At 38.1% G+C, this 23,174-nt stretch overlaps 2 pseudogenes; both read left to right on the top strand.

Moving 5' to 3' along the window:
* The first annotated feature begins 6,720 nt into the window (after positions 1 to 6,720).
* Positions 6,721 to 7,685, top strand: LOC137228744 (olfactory receptor-like protein OLF3; annotated as a pseudogene).
* A 13,958-nt stretch (positions 7,686 to 21,643) lies between these two features.
* On the top strand, positions 21,644 to 22,585 carry LOC137228745 (olfactory receptor-like protein OLF3; annotated as a pseudogene).
* Positions 22,586 to 23,174: the final 589 nt, after the last annotated feature.

Raw genomic sequence — 23,174 nt, forward strand, 5'->3', positions numbered from 1 at the left:
TTACAGCTTATTAAAAAAATTCACCTAAGTGGGCCACGGACTTAAATGTAAAGCTATAAACTTATAAATTGCAAGATATTACCATTGGGGGAAACTAGAAAAGGGTACAAGTGATACTTCTGTATTATTTAATACAACAGCATGTAAATCCACAATGATTTTAAAATACAAAATTTAATTTAAAAAATAGTTTGAATCACTTCACAATGTATACATATATCAAATAATTACTTTTTGCACATCAAATATTTTACAATTTTATTTGTTAATTATACATCAGTAAACCTGAAAAAATGTTTAAAGAGGTGTAGAAGTTTCACCCTTCTGTGTTAAGGATTTTGGGTGACCTTATTGCTTTTCCATTTTTTTTCAGTAGTTGCTGAAGCTCCCTTTATCAACTTTCTGTAGAGCTGGATTTTAAAATCTGTGTATTTAATGCTGATGTCTATTTTCTGAGCTCGTAGTACTATGAGAAATGTACTAGGATGTCCATTATACTCCCAATGCTCACAGAAGCCCATGAGACTGCACGTACATCAGGGGACTGAGGTGTACATCTCTCTTGTCTCTAGGAGAAGAAATAAGGGCATCTGGATCCAAAAGGGGAGAAATGGTATTTACACTAGAATTAGATGCAGCCCCATCACTTCTCCCTAGATTGGGGCATTGAAGGCTAAAGTTTGACTTGGGTTATAGGAGAACGTACTAAAGCCTCAGTAAGCTGCTTCTCTTTTTAGAGTGACTTAAGGCTATAATGAAGATGTTGGTGGGAGAAGGATGCAGAACAGCCTTCCACAGGGAGAAGGGCAGCATGGAGGCCCTGCTCTTGTGAATTGGGAATGGGGGCAGCAATTAACATTCTAATGCATGGGGCTCCCAAGGGGAATCTGTTGGCCCAACGTTGGCCAGCGCAACTGCTGCCGAAGCCGTTAGGTCTGTGTTGGAGCTGTTTCTGGAGCTCTTGTCAGCTTGCTCCCAGCAGTGCTCCTCACAATCACAGTCAGTCCCAGATGACTTATGAGCCTGGAGCCCAAGGAATTTGGGGGTTTCTATTCTACATGGTCTACCTCTTTGTTGGAAGGGAAAGCTCTTTAGATCCACTTAGACATAGATGGTAACAGAGGTGTTTATTTTGTTAGACACTGATTAATATTTGAGAGGCATCAACAGCATGTGGGAGTGTGAAATTATGTGACTTATTAGGGACTTTGGATTAGGGATATGAAACATGACTGGTGAAATCTTATTCTAAGTATCATAGCAAATTATATAGTAAAATAATTCTGCTTTGCAGAAAGCATGAGGCTTGGGTATAATATTTTTCAACAGACCTCTCCCAGGTTTAGTACTGTTATAAAGAGACAAAGACACTAAAGAAAAAGCCCAGAATTATAAAATCTTTAGTTAGGTATCAGTATTAACTAGCAGATGGTGGGAATATTAGCATATTACATTTCCAGACAAGAAAAGATAAATTATTAATTGCTTTAAAGCCTTCTGTCTCAATTATTTCTGAAGGGTTTGCTACACATGATACTATGCTTTTCCTTTTAATAACAGATAAATTAAGATGTAAGGCAGTTAATGGTTTATGCAAAGACCTTCAGCACTTAGGGAGTGAATTGGAGTTAGGATCTATGTCTCCTCCCATCCCAGGCTTGGTTCCTCTAGAATTGGCTGTAGGGACTGCACTGTGGAGACTTGCCAGACAGAGGGAATTTTACTGCAAAAGAAAACCCTGGTCTTAGTAACAGGGGACAAGAAATACAAAGAAGGTGAGAATTCACAGGATGAAACCATAATAAAATATGTCACCAAAAGTGAATGTTAGGTTGCACGTGTTTGAGAAACTGAGTTTTAAAAATTGGACTTGATTAAGTAAAAATTCAAGTAATCGTATCAGGCTAAAGAGGTTAACAAGACCCCAAATAGAAAAAAAAGTTAATTCTTCTTTCAGCATGTCAGACTCATCTTTGAGATGTCAGCCACCCAAAGGGCCCTGGGCCCTGTTTCCGTACATGAGGATGATGCAAATACTACTTCTCAAGGTGGATACACTCAGTGTCTACATCAGCCAACTCTCGAGTCACCAGTCAGAGAACTCTTTCTTTAACTGAAAGTGCCGTTGCTATGGCGCAGGTGTATAAATATGTGGGGCCCACAGTCTTGTGTTCTGCTTCTTTATTCAGGGCTTTCACTTGTCCCATCCAAGACTGTTTAGAATCCCAATACAGAGGTCAAATAGGTTTAAGCTTAAATGGACACATTTTCTTTATTTAAACAAAAAAAAATCATAACTGACTAAATTGAACTAATTAGTTGTATTAAATTATATAAAATATGTCGTATTAGGAATCTGAAAACTAATTTTCTGTTTTCATTTCTTTGTCATAGAAGGCATTTTAGTTCTATTTGTTGTATTAATAACTGGAATAATGGGAGAAGGCACATGGAAGTATGTTTAACTAGGTTCAGCAAAGGTTATATTTTTAACCGTGAGGAGTTGGTCTTTGCTCTCCAAACCTCATGCCTGATTTTTCCTATAATTTCTGTGTCATTCCTCATCCCTCTGTCATTTGTAAGGGTCTCAGTTTTTTGTTTTTTAATTAATTTTTGGCTGCATTGTGTCTTCGTTGCTGCGCGTGGGCTTTCTCTAGTTGCGGCAAATGGGGGCTACTCTGTCGAAGGCAGAGGAGGAGGTATGAATTCATGTAGATGTACAGAGGAATGGAGTTGACTTTTTGCTTTCTTTCACCCAGAAAGTGCTTTTTCAGTAGAATTGTATGTTATAATGTCAATTTTGAATATTAATAAGAAGCCATTTACATTTTAAAAATTTTTATAGGACTGATTCATTCTTATTATTTCTCCATGCCTGCCTAATTCACTAACTTTTCATGCAGTGTACAAAATAAAGTACAAAATAAAGGAAAATAGGAGATAAGGCAGTAAGAGGGCTTGAGGGCAGAAACAGAGCTGCTTCTGTCATCCACAAACCCTTTGGGGTTAGGGTAGGGTCTCTGAGCAGAAAAGTGAATATTGTCTATGCTTCAACTCTCTTACCTGTGTGAAAATTAACAAAGGAAAACCCTGCCTAAGGGAGACCTGCCGGGGAGTCTCAAGCCGACCATCAGTGTAAATTACGGAAGGATTGTCAATTACAGGCCCCAGGGAAGAATCATCAACAGGAAAGAATCATCAATTACAAACCTCAACAGGAAAAGATACACACATTGCATCTCTTGTAAGTAACCGACTACCCCAGCAACTCAGCCAGTGAGAAACCATCACAACCCTGAATTCTCAATTTCCTCCAAAGGACTTTGGTTCAAAACAGCCCTTCCCAACATCCTCCTTTTACTCTATGAGGTTCCTCTCCTTTGTTTGTGGGACTTCTATGGCTTCTGCTACAGCTTGCATGTCCTGCATTGCGATTTCTCTTGCAGTAAACCCTCTCCCAAATAAACGCATTTTGCTGGCAAAATAATTGTTCTGTTTTTAAGTTGAAAACCTCTTAAAGGACAAAACAAAGCAAGTAGGTCTAGAAATGGCCATATATTTCATGATTCAGATACATAAATTTTCATAAACCTCTTTTGTGATGTCCACAAACCTGACGTCCTCCACTGCTCTATCAAGATACTTCTACCACCGCCCCTCGCTTTGCTTTTCTTCAACATGGTCAGGCTGAAATAACATCTACTTGCCTCAAAGAAGGCCTTCAGATATAATTGTAAGACTGCAAGAAAATATTTAAGTTAAAAAATCTGTTCACTTTGTTGAATATATAGCAGATCTGCAGCAGAAAGTAGACATTTCTTTTTCTGTTAATTTGGCAAATATCTATAAAGTCTCATCTTGGCTAGATGTTGGTGTTTCAAGGCGAATATTACATTTACCTGTGTTCAAAGACTTAACCCATCCATAGAGGAAATGACACAAAACAGATCATCATCACATCATTTTTTTCCCCTGGTGCATGTGCAAGCCGCCTGGAGAACACGCCAGCCAGTGACCCCCCTGTGCTCCTTTTACTCACCCTGCACATCTCTCCACTACAGCTTGTGCCTCATTACACACAGGTGACAGTGCCACTGAGTGCAGGTATGAGCTTCGGAGTCTAATAGTTTCTGCTTTGAATTCATTCTCTTCCACTTCCTGAAGCAAGCCACTTGGCCTCTCTGAGTCTCATTAACTCTTCACCTATATAATGTGGATAATATTGGCCTACTGAAAGGATCATCGGTGAAATTAAGCAGTTGAAGACCCAACTTTCCTATACTAATAACTGAATTAGGGCAGGTACCCATTATTTGGTGATGATAATTGATCTAACCTTTGATTCCATGCTCTCTCTCTCTTTCAGGATCTTATTTCTTCATTTAGTCTGTCATCCTGGGGTTTCTCCTGCTTCTGATGGACTCCCTTTCCCTCATTGTAAAAAATATACATGCCTCTCACCGTGGAGAGAGGAATCTTTGCTATTTTTCACTCTAATTATTTCTTTCTTTCACATCCAGAGTTCTCAAATGATTGGTATCCACTTGCTGGGTTTATTTCCTCAAAACATTCTTCATTTAAGCCATGGAAATGCAGTTTTCACCTTCACTAATCCATAGAAACTGTACTCTTAAAGGTCACTCATGGCCTTCCTGGCATCAAACTCAGAAACTTTCATTTCATTTTCATTGCTAACTTTTAACAGTGTTAACTAATTCCTCCTTCCAACTCTCAACTCTATCATTCACTTCTGATCGGATTTTCCTCCAATCTGTTATTCCTCATCTGCATTCTTGGGTAATTTTCCTAAATTCTCCTACCCCAGTACTGTGAGAACTTTGTAAGTTTCTTGCTCACAGTTAATACTCTTCTTTCTATAGTTTTCTTTTCTTGAAGGGTTTTTGATTTCTAACTACAGTAATATTATCAACTGTATGTAGCTCACCCTCAATTCTACATTTATCTCCTAGACTTCCCTCCAAAGCTCCAGATGCTTTTCCCAACAATTTAAAAAATATTTCATAAATATCTCACGAACATCTCCATTCATCTCCCCACATGCTGTATTCCTTCCTCACTTCTTCATGTCTGACAATGGAACTAAAAGTTCTCCCACTCTTCTAACACATCATGATTGATTTTTTTCTTCTTCCTCACCACTCCATAGAATAAATCCTCATTTATTTAAGCCTCAAATAAATAAATAAATCTTTGTTTTAATTACGTATCTTCCATCTTTCATTTAGTGTTCATTCACACTTACGTTTGCCCTCATCAATCCCACTTTATGAAGTGTAATGCCTTCCTTGTAAATTTCCCTGACGTAAGCTCTACCCACTCCACACATCCTACACACTGCCTCCACGTTAATCATGCAACACAAATTTCTTCACATCACTTTCATGCACAAACAGATCTATGATGTGTAAATGTATACAGAATTAAGTTCATCCTGAGCAGAATTCCCACACAATCCACAATCTTGTCCTGTCTTATTTCTAAAATTTATTATCTGTAGAATTATTATACTATGCTTTACAGCAAAGTATTTTATTAAAATAGCTGAAATATCTTCCGTTGGTATGCTGATTAATTTTAACCTAAGACTATTCATTTTTTTTGAAAGCCCGCGTACAGCAAAAAAAAAAAAAAAAAAGAAAGGTATGTAAACATTTGCTTCCCTTTCTCTTTTGTAAATAAAAAGTCAAGCATTCACACTCTCATTTCCTTCACTTTGAGCCCATATAAAAGGGTAGATTTTTAACAGCAGCAAGTTGAAAGGAGAAAAATGAAAAGAACAAGTACAATTACAATCATCTACCCCACTGTATCTCACTGAGGCTAAAGAGACCCAAGGCTATCAGAAAGACAAATGGTCCCCAGGTCCTCAAAGTGACCCAGCTATTCCTAAGCCCTCAGTTCTATTAAAAGTTGCCTCCAATATTATTTATGACTGAATTGTTGAGGGGGGGGTTACATGGGAAAAACATGTTTGCTACTTTATTTACGCCAAGGCAGAGATCATATGACTACTAATACCCATACTACTACAGTACTGCTACAAGTAATAGTTCACAGAGTACTTTCTCCATAAATTACCTACATGTGAGCTTAAATGTACTTGTGAGTTGTATAATATTACCTGTTTCATATGTAAAAGTTTGTCACTAAACCTACATCACATAGCTGGTAAATAAAATCAGTTTTCAAACCTAGATTCTCTGATTCCAGATCTTTTCACAAGCCCCTGCCTCTTTTCAATATTTCTTTTTATAATAGATTTATACATGTCATCATAATGGATCTAGTTGACATATTTAAGGTAGTTTTTGTAACTTTCCTACCAAGTTTTTCTTCACTGTTTATCAGTTTACCTGCCATTGTTATCTACCATCCTTCCCTTGCCCTAGAAACTTAGGCAAGTTGGTAAAGATGTGCAGCTCCTAAAATTGTAATGCATTATCTTCAGGCTTTAACTGGGCCTCCCAGGGACAACATCAAGTCCTTAGGAAGGTGCTGTCCTGTTCTCTGATGCAGAATGGATACAGTGTATATCAGGATGAAGCCTGTCATCTTGGCCCATGAGTGATGTGAAACATCTGACTAAGGGTGGCCAATTGTATATAGTTTGTATTGATAAAAGTTATTTTTATGGTTCTGTGATTCAGTAGATTCTGTTATTTCTGTCTCTCTGCAGATTAATAATCCTCACATTTTTAAATGGGAGCAGATAACCATACTTTGGTGAGAGAATTCATTCTCCTTGGCCTGTCCAGTGACTGGGACACTCGGGTTGCTCTCTCTGGCTCTCTCTGTCCTGTTCTTGGTTATGTACCTGGTGACAGTGCTGGGGAACTTCCTCATTATTCTTCTGATCAGACTGGACAGCCGACTCCAGACTCCCATGTATTTCTTTCTCACCAACCTCTCCCTTGTTGATGTCTCTTATGCCACAAGCATTGTCCCTCAGATGCTGGTGCATTTTCTTGCAGAACATAAAGGAATCCCATATGTGAGCTGTACAGCCCAGTTATTTTCCTCCCTGGGCCTGGGTGGGATTGAGTGAGTTCTTCTGGCAGTGATGGCCTATGACCGCTATGTGGCTGTGTGTGACCCCCTGAGATACTTGGTCATCATGCATGGAGGGCTCTGTACTAGTTGGCTATCACATCCTGGGTCAGTGCCTCTGTCAGCTCTCTCATGCAGACCACCATCACCTTTCAGTTGTCCATGGGCACAACAAGTATATTGATCACATATCCTGCGAACTCCTAGCTGTGGTCAGGCTGGCCTGTGTGGGCACCTCCTCCAGTGAGATCGCAGTCATGGTTTCTAGTATTGTTCTGCTGATGACACCTTTCTGCTTGGTTCTCTTGTCCTACATCCAGATCATCTCCACCACCCTAAAGATCCAGTCCACAGAGGGGAGAAAGGAAGCCTTCCACACCTGTGCCTCTCACCTCGCAGTAGTTGTCCTGTGCTGTGACGTGGCCCTTTTCACTTACATCCAACCACGCTCCCGCCCTTCTGTCTTTCAGGAGAAGTCGATCTCTCTCTTCTGTGCCATTTTGACACCCATGCTGAACCCCATGATTTACAGTCTGAGGAATAAGGAGGTGAAGGGGGCCTTTCAGAAACTACTAGGGCAGTTATCTGGATTAACGTCAAAACTGGCAACTCGATGAATCATGAGCATCACTTAGAGAAAAGAGCTTTGCTCGTGTGCTTTCCCACCCAACTCAGCTATGAAGCATTGTTACTGCGTTACACAAGGGATAGGTAAGGGAAGGAGACAAAAAATATGGTAATAGTGGGTCCTCTCACTCTCTTCAAGGAGTATAAAAGAGGGCCTCTTCTTTTTTTTTGGTCTCATTATTAAGTCAGTTGATTGGCTTTTGGTTGATTTGCGTTTGGGCGTTGGTGATCAGAAGTTGAAGGGTTTCCACCGGCACCTATTTTCTCTGTGAAATAAGATGGAGTACCCATGGCTGAGAGTACAGGGGAAGGAGGAAGAGATACAGGAGTGAGACTTGAGAATGGTGCAGGTTTTTTGTTTTTTTTTGTTTTTTGGCTGTGTTGGGTCTTCTTTGCTGCACTTGGGCTTTCTCTAGTTGTGGTGAGCGGGGGCTACTCTTTGTTGTGGTGCGCGGCCTTCTCATTGCAGTGGCTTCTCCTTTTGCGGAGCGCGGACTCTAGGCACACGAGCTTCAGTAGTTGCAGCACATGGGCTCAGCAGTTGTGGCGCAAGGGGTCTAGGGCATGGGGGCTTCAGTAGTTGTGGCACATGGGCTCATTAGTTGTGGCTTGTGGGCTCTAGAGCGCAGGCTCAGTAGTCGTGGTGCACGGGCTTAGTTGCTCCACAGCATATGAGATCTTCCCTGACCAGGGCTCGAACCCGTGTCCCCTGCATTAGCAGGTGGATTCTTAACCACTCCACCACCAGGGAAGTCCGAGAATGGTGAAGGTTAATAGTCCACATGGGTATAGACAAATGTGCCCCTTTTACCTGTGGACATCACTGAGCCTAAAGTATGTCTGAATTTCATCTCAGTGTCTTCAATTACAAGGTCACAAAGGTCATATTTTTCCTCTAATTTGACCAGCTTTATCTTTATTCTCAGCCTTCTCTAAAACAAAGTTACAGTTGATCATTTTGTAGGCATTGACTTTGTTGTAGACAGTGCTTTTGGCATTGTGGGGTATCAAAGTTGTGTTCAGGTATAGCCGCTACCTCAAGAAATTTACAGTCCTCTAGGGCAGGGGTTGGGAAACTGTTTCTGTATTAGGACAGATAGAAAATATGTTAGACTCTGTGGGCCATACATTCTACATCACAGCTATTCAGCTCTGCCATGGTAGCAGTAAAATAGCCATAGATAATACATAAAAAAAGAATGAATGTGGCTGGTAGCAATAAATCTAAATATATGGACACTGAAATTTTAAATTTGAATTTTATATAATTTTTACATCATAAAATATTATTTTTATTTTTTCAACGATTTAAAAATATAAAAATATTCTTTTCTTGTGGGCCATGCAAAAACAAATGGCAGGCCAAATTTGGCCTTTGGGCAATAGTTTGCTACACCATTATCGGGGAAATAGAACAAAAGTGCAAAATGATAACACGAGGTATGCGCATAAAGAGCCCTGATACTCAAAGGAAGAAAGGGTTCATAAAGAGTCCTGATATTCAAAGGAAGAAGGGATTCTTTTCTGCATGTAGACTGTTATAATGGTGAAGGCTTCTAAGAGAAAATGAAGTGGCCCTCACTTCAGTTTGCATTTCAGAAAGCATCTCATTTCTCATAGTCGTTTAGGTCCATTTACCCAAGATCTAAGGACTCCATACTAATGGGTGAATGGAGGACGTGAATCGCACACTGAGCATAATTCTTAGATCTCGGCTGAATATTAATTGGATGATTTGTATTACTTCTTAGCCGTAGCAGCATTTAACCACAGTGACAGGTCTTTTGGGGACACATTCCCTTACATACAAGCTGAAGCTTCACTCTGTAACTGTCCCTTATCATGATGTCTGGGACCATCAGGTTCTCCCCTATTCATCCCACTAAAATTCAGGATTTTGAGATCTAAGCCTATTGTATAAAATATAGGTCCTATAAAATATACACAACCAAGTCAGACTGATGTGGTTTGGCTGTCCTTCTCGTTCCGAATTGGGGCTAGGCTACTCTCGGTGAAATCTGACCCTCAGTATCGTGAGATTGTTTTCCATCTCACGGAAAGCATCTCACCACTGTACGCATACTATTTCCTGACTGCTTTGAGCCTTCCACATCTTCCTCATCAAAGTGTAGCAGGATAACAAAACAAGAAGTGCGATCCTGGGCAAGTTATAAAACCTCTCTAAGAATCAGCTCTCTTTTTCATAACTTACAAAGAATAATAAGCTCCTCATGAGAAATTTGAGAGTATTGAGTGAAATATATGTAAAGCAGTTAGTAAAATGGCTGACACACAAAAAGCACTTGATAACTGTTTGCTCTTATCTTTGTTTTTTTCCTCATAAAGTGTTCTACCCATTTTCCCCCACCTCCTGTCCTCCCTGACCAACTCACTAGTCCATCCCAAACAACCTAAGGGCTCTGACAGAAGAGTAGACGCCAGAGTAGTGTCTAGAAAACAGACCTCTAATTTTTGGCAACAAAGAACAAATTCTGTCTCATGCATTCTCATTGTAGGAGGTATCATCCCCCAAGCGGTGAAAGTTGGTCTTCATGGGCGGGGGGCAAAAATATCTTCGGTATTGGGCTTCCCTGGTGGCGCAGTGGTTGAGAGTCCGCCTGCTGATGCAGGGGACATGGGTTCATGCCCCGCTCTGGGAAGATCCCACATGCCGCGGAGCGGCTGGGCCCGTGAGCCGTCGCCGCTGGGCCTGCGCGTCCGGAGCCTGTGCTCCGCAACGGGAGAGGCCACAACAGCGAGAGGCCCGTGTACCGCAAAAAAAAAAAAAAAAAAAAAAAATATATATATATATATATATATCTTCGATACTGCAATGGCTTATGGTCCTTCAAAGGGACCATATAAACAGATATACAGAATATCTAAGGTATTAAATTTTCATGGGGTGGGTGATTAAGAAAAAGATGTCTAAAAAGTTTTCTTTGAGGGATGATGATGAATAAAGGGCTGAGACAAACTGCTCCATCTGTAGAGAACTATTCCTTGTTTGGGCACCAATATTCACAAGTGAATCATAAGCACAGAGGTCAGAGGACGTATAGTCCTAGAGTTAATTCGTTATAGGCTTGATGTCTGCTTCATCTGTTTTTTACTATCTTAGTCTATAACCCTGGGCCTTGACTACCTTGACCTACTCTATCTAAGCAAATCCTTCTGCCCAGTTGGTTTCTACCCCTACTTTTGGCCTTTACAGCCACAAAGGTATGGACAACTGAAAGTTGAGTGAATTCACCCTGCTGTGGGACCTGAGTCACTGGAGACCCTGTTCAACTTCTGGCCAAGTACCTGGTGGCAGTGCCGTGATACTTCCTCATCAAGCCCTATGAGCAGTCCGGACACTTGATCACCTGTTCTATATATTTTTATTTAATGACTGCTTTGCGGGCTTCTGTTATAAAGTAGTTCTGTCTCACAGACGCTTATTCACCTTTTGGGAGCCAAGAAGTCTAGAGACTTTTAGGGGGGTATTAGAATTCCCATCAGTTATATAAATATAGGACTTAAGTCAGGTTTATAAAAATCTGAAAGAGCAGAGTAATATTAGCTAGCTCTGTGCTACACTCACTAATTTTAAACTTTAAAGGTCTCCTAAATTCTGTAAGCTTATATTAATGCCTTTCCTTAAAATACAGATATTATTATCCACATTGGGGATAAAATATGAGTTTCGAGTATACGTAACTCACGCAAGCTCAGACAGCGAGTAATCAACACATACAGCCGAGATGCAGTTCAGCCTTGGCTTGTCTGAACCCAAAGGCGTCCTAACTCTCGACAAGGACACGCCTTTTGGGATACCGCAGGGAGTTCTGGCACTTTAAGTCTGCTGTGTGTGGATCAGCGTTCAGGTGAAGATGTGAAAAACCCACAGAGCCGTAGTGTTACCATTATAGTTAGGACCGTTGGAGTGTCAAGTGATAAGACCCAAAACAAACTGGAGAAGCAAAGCTAAAAATTAAATAAATTAAATACCTTAACTGTGGAATATTGTAATCAGTATCATGAATAACTGAATCTAGAGTCTAAAGATTTTCTTGAAGTTTGTCTTTTTAAATTTTTTCGTATTTCCTGCCTCTTGGCTTTGCTTCTCTCTGTGGAGCTTGTTCTTTTCTATCATTCATCGATTTCCTCTGTGAGGTGGAAAAAGTGACCCTTGGAGGCCCCAGATATACAACATGATGTGAGAGACAAAATCCTGACTTGTCTGCTAGCTCCAGCGGAAAAAGCTCAGAGATGGGTCCAGGTTGGCTTACCCTGGGTGGTGTGGCCCTTCCTCAGTCAAGCCCTCTGTTAGGGTTATGAGGCATTAACATATTTTTTACTTGAATTGTTTTGCTTAATGGAAACTTATTTTATCACCAGTCATATGTTCAATCTTTGTAAATGTCGCATACATACTTGAAAAAAAGGTGTTTTCTGTAATTGTTGATTGGAGTATTCCATAAATGTTAATTAGTCCACTGTTGATAGTGCTGTTGAAGTTTTCTATTTCCTTACCATTTCCTTATTATTCGCTTCTTTCTACTTGTTCCATCAATTATTGAGAAGTATTGAAATCTCTAACTATAATTGTGAATTTGCCTATTTCTCCTTGCATTTCTATCAGTTTCTGCTTCATGTGTTTTGAGGCTGTGTTATTAAGTGCCTCAGTATTTACAATTCTTCTGTATTCTTGATGAATCTTTTACTATTATGAAATGCTTTTCTTTATCCCTGGTAGTGTTCTTTGCTCTGAAATCTACTTTGAGTGATATTAATATAGAAACTCTAGCTTTCTTTTGATTAGTGTTAATGTGGTATTTTTTTACCATATCTCATGGATCATTGTCCTTCATTGCCTGATGTCCAATGCCATGAAAATTGTAGTTTAATATATTTTGTCCTGATCTATAGTTCTTTCTGATGGGAGGGTAAGTTCAAGCCCTGTTTCTGTCTCTTGGCTAGAAAGGGAAACTTCTTTTGTCTGTTCCATTGACCCATGCCTCTACTGATAAAGCAGTGTTAGATTGTATTGAGTACTGTAGCTTAATAGTAAGTCTTTAAATCAGAGAGTGTCACTCCAAATTTGTTCTACATTTTCAAAATTACTTAGTCTGTATTCTAGGTTCCTTGTTTTCCACATACATTTTAGAATCAGCTTGTCAAATGTTTCAAAACAGCCTGATGGAAATTTGATTAGGATTGCATCAAATTTATAAGTCAGATAGTAGGGGAGAACTGTCAGCTCAGCAATATTGAATCCTACAGTTCGTGAGCATGGTATTTCTTTCCATTTATTTAGGTCTTCTTTAATGTCTCTGATCATTTTGTTTGTAGTTTCCATGATAAAAATCTTACACATGTTTCATTAGCTCTTTTTCTAGTATTCCGTGATTTTAATGTACTTTACATGATACTCTATTATAATTTCAGTTTCCACTTCATTCATTGCTAGAATATAGAAATAAAATTTATTATTTCATACTGATGTGCATCCTTTGTCATTGTTAAAACCCCTTATTAGATTTCCTTTTTTTTGTTATTGGTAGATTCTCCTTTTATTTCTTTTTCTTTCTTTATTGCAGTGACTAGAACCTCTAATACAGTGTTGAATAGGGGTGTTGAGAGTAAATCTGCTTCATTTTTCTGGATCTTAGAGGGGAATCATTCAGTCATTCACCATTAAGAAGGATGTTGACTATTAGAACTTTGTTAATGTCCTTTTTCAGACCGGGGACTTTCTCTTCTATCTCTAGATTCCTTAGTTTTTATAATTAATGGATATTGAATTTTGTCAAAATTTTTCTCATGTCTATTGAGATATATCATATCTCATATAGATATCATATATATCATATATATCTCAATAGATATCATATATATCATATATATATCTCAGTACATATATATTATCATATATAGGTAATCTCTGTAGACTCTTGATTTGGTAAATCACATTTTTTAGTTTTTTTAAAAACGATTTTATTTTGAACTAGTTTTAGACTTAAGGAAAGTTTGAAAATATAGTACAGAAAGTTTACCGTAAAGTTAACATCTTACATGACCATAGTACAAACAACAAAACCAGGAATGTAACATTGGTGTAATTAATATTATTTCATTTTTAGGTAAATTATAGTGCTTGGTCTAATTTTATCAGTTTTCTCACTATTTATTTACTTTTTTTAATTTAGAATACTATCCAGGATCCCACATTACATTTGCTTATTATTTCTCTTTAATCTCCTTCATTCTGTAACAGCTTGTCTTTCCTTGTCTTTCATGCCTTGACACTTTTGAAGAATATTGACCAATTGAAAGTTTTACTAACTTTGCATTTCTGGGATAAACTCAACTTGGAAATAACATATTTATTATAAGCTGGATTCAATTTACTAATATTTTAAAAGTATTTTTGTGTCTATGATGATGAGTGATTTTGGTCTGTAGTTTTCTTTTTTATTTGCAATGTTTTTGTTTGGTTTAGATATCAGGGTAATATTTAAAGAATTAAAGGAGCAAAGTTACTTCTGCTGAAGGTTTCTAGAAGAATTTGGTAGATTTTGCAATACTTCTTCCTAAAATGTTTGGTTTAATTCACCAGTAAAGCCATTTGGTCTGTTGTTTAGATATAGGACCATTCACGTTATCTGTTTCTTCTTTTACGAGTTTGGCAGCACAAAACTTGTGAAAGAAATTAAAAATTTTTCCATTTCGTCTGAGTAGTCAAATGTATTAACATAGACTATATTCATAAGGTTTTGTTTTTATTCTTTTGATGTCTGTAGGATCAGTAGTGATGTCACCCCTTTCATTTTTTATATTGATAATTTGTGTCTCGTCTCTTCTTTCTTGATCAGTCTAGATAGAAGTTCATCAACTTTATTGATGCCTTCAAAGACTCATCTTGATTTTTTTTTCTATTTTTCTCTTTTCCATTGATTTCTATTCTCATCTTTATTTTTTCTTAGGTGTATGTCCTTAACTTTGCTTGTAATATTTTGTCTGTTGACTATGAATACTTTTATCAATAACTGAAAGTATCTTTATTTCTCTTTTATTTTTAAAAGACATTTTCTCTGGGCATAGAATTCTAGGTTGGCATTTTTTTTCTTTCAGTTTTTCTGTTAATATTTTTTTTCTCTGTTATGTAATGCATTTTTTTTACAACTGCTTTCATAATTTTGTTCTTATTATTGCTTTTCAGCACTTTGATAATGTAGCACTTTGTAATGTTTTTCTTCATTTTTAAAAAATGCTTGAGGTTTGCTGAACTACTTGAATGTGTAGGTTCTTTCTCTTCATTATATTTGGAAATTTGAGTTTAATATTTTTAAAGTATTGGTTATGTCTTCCCCTATACCCCAGTACTCCTTTTTACTTCTGGGACTCTGATTTCATGTTTGATATTTCTCACAGCTTATTGAAGCACCGTTCAATTTTTTTCACTCTTTTTTTCTCTACTTCATTTTGGATAGTTTCTATTGCTATGTCTGCAAGTTCTCAGATCTCTTCCTCTGCAGTGTCTAATCTGCTATTGATTTTATCCAGTGTATTTTTCATTTTAGGTATCATATTTTTCATCACCTTATAGTTTGAATTGGGTATTTTTATATCTTTGGTTTCTTTCCTCATCATGCTTAGTGTTTTCTCTGTCTTCTTGAAATGTGAAGTGTATTTATAATGCTATCTTAATGTGCTTGTATTCTAATTTTATCACCTCTGCTGTTACTGCATAATTTTTATTCGTTGATTTTTCTTCTCATTATGGCTTGTTTGCATTCCCTCTCCTTGGGCTGTGGCCTGGAAACTCTTCTGCCTCTTTGTATGCTTGGAAAAATTTTTTACTGGATTACAGACACTGAGTTTTATGTTTTGGGGTGGTGGATACTTCTGTTCTCTTCACCTGTATCTTAGGAAATTTTTCATGATGTTTGATTTCTTTTATAGTTTCCAGATTTAAGTGCTTGAAAGAGGAAATATTTGTCTTCTCCCTGTACCTATTAAATGGTATTTTCTAAGGGGTGGGACTACCCCATCTTTGTTCTCCTTGCATCAAGTGATATTAAAAATAGTGTATAGTAAACTATTATCCATTTCCAAGACAAATAAAAGAAGACAAAGAGAAATGGAAGAAATAGGCAATATTAGGAAAGAAAAGAGACATTACCACAGATTCTATATACATTAAAATATATAAGAAGATATTAACAGATTTGGACTAATAAATTTGAAAAGTTAGATGAAAAAGATAAATTCCCAGGAAAGATAAACCTGACCAAAATGGACACATGAAGAAATAGAATAGTCCTATATACTAAGAAATTTGAATCCATATTTAAGAATTTTTTAACAAAGAGCATTTCAGGCCAGGTAGCTTCACCAGTGAATTCTACCAAATATATAAGGAAGAAATAACACCACTCATCCACAAAAGTAATTTCATATATACATATTTAATATATAAAAGCCAGTTACATTTTTATATAATTTAAAAGTTACTATTTAAAACAGCACTTCAAACCATCATACCTGGGAACAAATCTAGTAAGACATATACAACACACAGAAAAAATATACATAGAAAAAAGGAAAGATATTAAATAAATGGGAGAATATTTTTTTTTATGGATTGGAATACTGAATAGCATAGAAATGTCACTTCTCCCCAAATTGATTTTTAGGTAAAATCCCAATTAAAATTTCACAAAGTTTTTTTTTTTTTCCCCTGGAAATCTAATTCTGATTCTAGAGTCAGATTGAATATTCAAATAGCCATGAAGAGCCGAAACAATTTGAAAATGTAGAATCAAGTTGGAGGATTTATACTGCTATAAACAAGGTTTATTATAAAACTACAGTAATTGAGACAATGCAGTACTGGTATAATAATAGATCTAAGTAGACCCATGGATCATTGAAAAATAGTCTAGAGAAAAACCTACACATACAAATTAAAATTTGGTTTGTGGTAACACAGGAGAATAGTGAGGAAAGAATTGTCTCTCAATAAAAGTGGATATTCACATAGAAAAAAATGAATCTAGGTTCCTGTGTCATATGCACAGAAAGAAATTCCAGATACATTGTTGATCTAGATGTGAAAAGTAAAACATTAAAACTCCCAGAAGATGGCATTGAAGAATAACGTCGTGATTTGGGAGAGACAGAGATTTCTCACTCAAGACTCAAAATGCAGTAACTATATGAAGAACAATTATGAATAGAACTACATTAAAATTAAGAACATCTCTTCATCAGAGACACCCATTAGAGAATGAATAGGTGGGAGAAAATATTTGTGATACATATAAATGACAAGTGACTCACATTCAAAATATATAAAGAACTAAAATCAATAAGAGAAAGAGAAATAACCCAATAGGAAAATAGGCAAGAAATTGAACACACACCTCAGAAAGTGGAATATCCGAATAGTCAGTAAATACTTAAAAATATGTGGAGCCTCATTAGTTATCATAGAAATGTAAAATATAATCACAGTGAGATACTACTATGTACACATCAGAATGGCTAAAATGAAAAAGACTTAATCCAAGGACAAAGAATGTTAGAGCAAAGGAATACTCATACGGAGTTGGTGGGAATATAATTGAAACATCTGTTTTGACAGAACTGGTGATATTAGCTAAAGTGGGACACACACATAATCTGTGATATAGCAGTTCCACTACTAGGCAACAGAAATGAGTACAGTACATGTCTGGGACAAAAGATGAGTGTGTGTGTGTGTGTGTGTGTGTGTGTGTGTGTGTGTGAGTGTGTTTATGTGAATGTTCATAGCAGTGTTGTTTCTAATAGCCACAAATTAGAAACCACCTAAATATCCATCAATGGGATGGATATCAGATTTGAGATGCCTTTAAGTGGGTAGTAAATTTTTGTAGTATTTTTAGAAAATGAGGGCAAAAATCTAGATACAAAAATACATAGTGACAATGCCCAGTTAAAAGGAACCTCCCAATAGTGAGACAAAATGGAGATATGTCCCATGAAAAAGTTGCATAAGTTGTGTAGATAATAGATGATCATAGCTTATGTACAATTTCAGAACCTTGTTACAGGAGATATTGCCCAAAGATCCCCTTGACGGTCCATAAATAATTGGGCACTTTGGCTCAGATAGTCTCAATCATGAGTACATGGACAGAAAGTCATGGGCAAGTTTTAACTACCTCAAAGTGAAACTTCAACAAAGACAGGAGAATGTCTCCAGGGGAACTGGGGATTCAGATTCTCTTCTCTCCTGTTTCTGGCTCAGGGAAAACTGAATTCTCACTTGTAAATTCTTTTAAAAGCAGATGAGAGTTTAAGGTGAGAGAGTCACCATACAGAGAAGGTGAAAAAACAATGGAAACCTAACAAGCACAGCATAATTGGCCTGTAGAGATTTTATCTCTGAGGGAAAATAAAATCCCACTTCTTGCCCAGCCCTGCTCTTCCTGGGCAATGCTGACCTCTTTTTCTGGAGGTAAGGCAGTCATGCTCAGAGGCTCTCCATTGGGTTCTTAGGATTATGAGTCAAGAAGCAAGGATTTCCTTAATACACAGCTTCTTTCTGGGCTCATGTGAAACTTGGGTTGAGTTTGGTTACTACAGAGATTAAGGTCCCATTTTTGCAATTGGTTTTAAGAAAATACATTTGGGTAGCCAAACTGGGGAGAAATTTCTCTCGAATACCTCTGAGAAATGAAGCACCTAGCCTGGGGCTTTTACTGCATTCATGGGAAACATTGAACTTATTTGCTACAGGTCGTGTTCCCTGTGTCACATTGCACTCCCCCCAGCACTTGTCCACTGCTGGAAATTTGGATCTGAGAACAGGTTTGTGTTAACTAGCTCATTCTTAAACAGTGATGGTCAGACGGTAACTTCGTCTAGATGACTGGCTCTAAACTTTCTGTTGCTCCAAGCAGTGTAGTTGTAGGTATGCATTAGGAAGTGGGAATGGGGTGGGGATAGCAACTTAGCCAGTCAACATTGGTGGGAAATCTCAAGCTTTCCAGGTGGCTTCTTTTGAGAACACTTCTGATGTAGAACTTCAGGACGCTTGAATCACAGTTCTTGGAAGGAGAGGTGGTTTAGGAATGCTGTTTATCTTACTACTATTGTCACTTACAACACCTCCACCTTATTTTTGAAAATCTGTTTTTAACTTTCATTTACATACCATATTTTCAAAAGTGTTTTAAACATTTTACTTTTGGTTAAAAAATTATTCTTTTTCCTATTGATGTCATATCCTTTTTCTATTATCCTCCCTACTTCCCTCACTCCAACGAATTGGGACAGACTTGAATTTGTCCTCCCTTTAGACAGATGAAGAAGCTACAGTTGGACCTCCAGATCCACAGGTTCTACATCTGTGGGTTCACCGCCCATGGATTGAAAATATTAAAAAAATTCCAGAAAGTTCACAAAAGCAAAACTTGAATTTGCTTAATGCTAGCAACTATTTACTTATCATTTACTTTGTAATTAGATATTATGAGTAATCTAGAGATGATTTAAAGTGTACAGGAGGATGTGTGTAGGTTATATGCAAATACTAGGTCATTTTCTATAAGGGACTTGAGCATCTGTGAATTTTGGTGTCCACTGGAGTCCTGAAACCAATCCCAGGGATACTGAGGAGCAGCTGTAGTAGTGACAGTCGAACTGGGAAATGCAAGTTCATTGGCCAGGCAGGTCGTTCATTCACTCCTGGGGAGAGGCACTTTAGAAAACATGAAGATGGTACAGAAATGTGTCATGTGAACCATGAGTGTTTCTATTTGTAAACAATACCTTGCTTGCTGAGCCTTTAAGCGGAATTACTGATCCAAGACCAGGGATTACTACATTTTCTTTGTCAAGCCCTTAACTATTATTAGTTTTTAAGAAGTGGAAACTCAAAACCACAAGATACTATCATCAGATTTTTCAGTCAAGTCTCCTTATCTGGTACCTGAGAAGACCTTAAAGAATCATCAGCTACCTCCTGCACTGTATTTTTTTTTCCTTTTAGCCCTCTCCTGGTGAACTCATGTTACATGAATTGTTTCATGTATTATAGCAGAATCAGAGACTGCCTCATGCACCTCCCTAGGAATATTATCTATTAAATTATCATCTGTACATTGTCAGGTTCCGCTGACAGGTCTCAGGCACTGATTTTCCCCTTTGAAGTCACTTCTCTCTCTTGTACCTGAGGTCTTCACCAGTGATAATTTTATATTCCAACTTTTCCCTTTTCATTGGGGATAAAAAGGTAGGTTTCCTCTTTCTTTGATAGAAATATTACAAAGTGGCTTGCTGATCTGAAGCTCTAGAGTAAATTCTAAAGAATTAAGGAACATTTTGTACTTTTATTGCCTCCTCTTGTAATTTACATAAATGATCTCTCAGAGTAGGAATGGTTTATCAAGCTTAATTCATTTCTAGATAAAAGATTATCAAATGCAAATGCCAGTAGACCCTTCTCTGCTGGCTAATCCAATCACCTTTGGCACCCTATTTATCTGCAGTTAGCTGCCCTTACTGTCATGAATGCCCTCAACACAAAATATGATTCTCATCATATATTCAATGGCACTATCTGATCACAGACAGCAAACAGATAATATCTCCTTGTCACAGCAGTGCATGCGTTTCACTTTCTCTACCTAAAGGACAGAGTAATTAGAGGGACAGGGTATGTGGGAAATCTAGAGTGGGCTTTGTTCAGTCCGTGAGGTTTTTGGAAATCACTTGAGATTTGACAAGGTACAAATAAGATTACTAAGAGTTCCAGAAAGAATACTAGAGCCCTTGAGCTTTCGGAAATACTAATATATCAGCAGGATTAGAAAGTTTGGGGATGGTATTGAGCAGAGTAGAGTATTACCTTCTGGTCATGTGAGTCACAGTAGGGGGAGCATAGCACAAGGATGAGAAAAGACAGAGTTTTCTAAGGGGCAGGGGATAGTCAAATATTTCAGATAAAGATAAAAGTAAGGACGGTTAAAGGAAAGAGATCATCAACAGTCATTTCACTGAGTTAATTCTAATTAATTTTTTCCATCACATTATATGGTCTCCAAATCACAATAATCACTATCTAGAATACATACAAATAGAATCAGAGGGAATGTGCAACCAGTTTCCCCTTACCTTTTAGTTAATAGGCCAGCACGTGTGGCAACTCTTCGAGCTCTTAGCATTTACTAAGGAAGACAGCGCATCTTTGATTTGTTTCTTGACAGCCATACTCTGCTGTCGACCCCGTGATCTGCTGCTCTTTCAAGGGAGGAGAAATGCAATATTGCAGATTGTTTCCTCTTATTCTCTCAGCCAGGTAAAAGACAAACAGGTGAAGATTTTTCAAAAATGAGCCTGGTCACCCAGGTCTTCATTTTTTATCTCACTGACTCTAAGATGTAATTTTCGATAATTTTTAGCTACTAAAAACTATTTTATATTTGCTACCTTCTAACTTACAACCCCAAATCTGTGATTTTAAAAGGGTGGAAATTTAATATCTCATTTTCATAGTCAAAGAATCCAGAAGTAAAAAAAGTAAATTAAAAAGAAAACCTGTTCATACCTATTAGGTTCCATTCAGTATGGATTCTGAGATAGTAAGGAGGGAAAAACCGGTGTCTAACAGGGAAGTAAACAAACTCCATGGTTAGGAGTTGGCTTTAAAGAAAAAATATCATGTTTTACAGTTAATCTTTTTAACTCAAATAAGCATTTTAATGAAAACATTTCTGCTTAAGGAAGCTTCTCCTTGGATCTGAGCCACACCAGTGGGTTCTGTTGTTTCCCAGAAGGAGACATACAATCTGAAAAACCACACCACTTAATACTAGATGGCTGTTTGGTCTAAGTGACCTTATAAGGTCCTCTGGCACCTTACGTATCTAGTTTTTTTGATTTATAACTTGGGTTTGGTCTTCAGAAGCTCATGGGCAGGGAAGACCAGACATGGATGAGTGAGTTCATTCTGCTGGGACTGTCCAGCTGCTGGGAGACTCAGGTCTCCCTCTTTGTCCTTCTCCTGGCCATATATCTGATGACTGTGCTGGGGAACTTCCTCATCATCCTCCTTATCAGACTGGATAGCAGGCTAAACACACCCATGTACGTTTTCCTCAGTATCCTGTCATTTGTGGACATCTGTTATATCAACATAACTGGCCCCCAGATGCTCATTCACTTCCTTCTGGTCAGCCCAGGAGTCTATCACATTCTACAGCTGTGTGCACCAGCTGTTTATCTCCTTGGCAGTGAGCAGCACAGAGTTCTTCTTGCTGGAAGCCATGGCTTATGACCGCTGTGTGGCAGTGTGCCGTCCACTGCACTTTGCAGTCACCATGCATGGAGGGCTGTGCCTGGGGCCGGCTGCTGGCTGCTTGCTGGCTGGTTTCATGAATTCACTGATGCAGACAATCATCTTTCAGCTACCTCTGTGCCATAAGGTTGTTCATCACTTTGCCTGTGAGATGTTGGCTGTGCTGAGGCTGACCTGTGTGGACATCTCCTTCAACAAGGTCATGGTGGCCATCTCATCTCAGGATTTCTGGTGATCATGCTTCCCTGTTTTCTTGTTCTGTTCTCCTGTGGTCGTATAGTTGCTGCGATTCTGTGTCTTCATTCTGCCCAGGGACGCCACAAAGCATTTGGGACGTGCGCCTCTCACCTCATTGTGGTTTCCATGTGCTTTGGAACAGCCATCTTCACATACTTGAGACCCATGGCTGGCTCCTCAGCAGAACAGGAGAAGATGGTCACCCTGTTCTATGCTGTGGTGACCCCAGTGCTGAATCCCTTAATCTACGGCTTGAGGAACAAGGAAGTGATGAGCACCTCTAGAAGAGTGTGGGGGAAACTTAGTGACAAAGGGTAAAGATTCATAGAATTTCTCCTTCCCTCCAACAGCCCATAGAACGACATTCTAAACAAAGAGAAAATGATGGACATGCCCTTTCTTCTCAGATTTTCTCATAAGGTAGATCACGGTGAACAAGTTTTTCTAGACTGACTTTCCACATTCATCCACATTTTGACCACATACGGTAAAAAAAAAAAAAAAAAAAGCCTTTAATTATTAAGCTGCAGTCTGCTGGATAATCTCTCCTTCTAGACTTCATATGCTCCCTTTTACTTTCATATACTTCCTGCCTATTCCCTCAGAAAATGAAACATAAACAGTAAAAATTTTCAGGGTGAGAAGAGCCACACTTTGTTTCATGACCCCACCCATCACCAGCAATGTTGCTTTGAAAAAGGTACTTAACATCACTGACCTCCAGTTTCCTCAACTATAAAAAGAAGTAATAATATCCAGTGTGTGTGATTATTTTGAAGATTATAAATTATCTATGTAAAATGCCCAGTAGAGTGCTGCCATAGAGTAGGTATTCAACTGTTTTTAAAATAGCTTGTAGGACACAATTATAGCACTACACACTATGCAGAGTGACTCACAGTGAATG

The sequence above is a fragment of the Pseudorca crassidens genome, chromosome 8 (genome assembly GCF_039906515.1).
Source record: "Pseudorca crassidens isolate mPseCra1 chromosome 8, mPseCra1.hap1, whole genome shotgun sequence".
NCBI classification, from domain to species: domain Eukaryota; kingdom Metazoa; phylum Chordata; class Mammalia; order Artiodactyla; family Delphinidae; genus Pseudorca; species Pseudorca crassidens.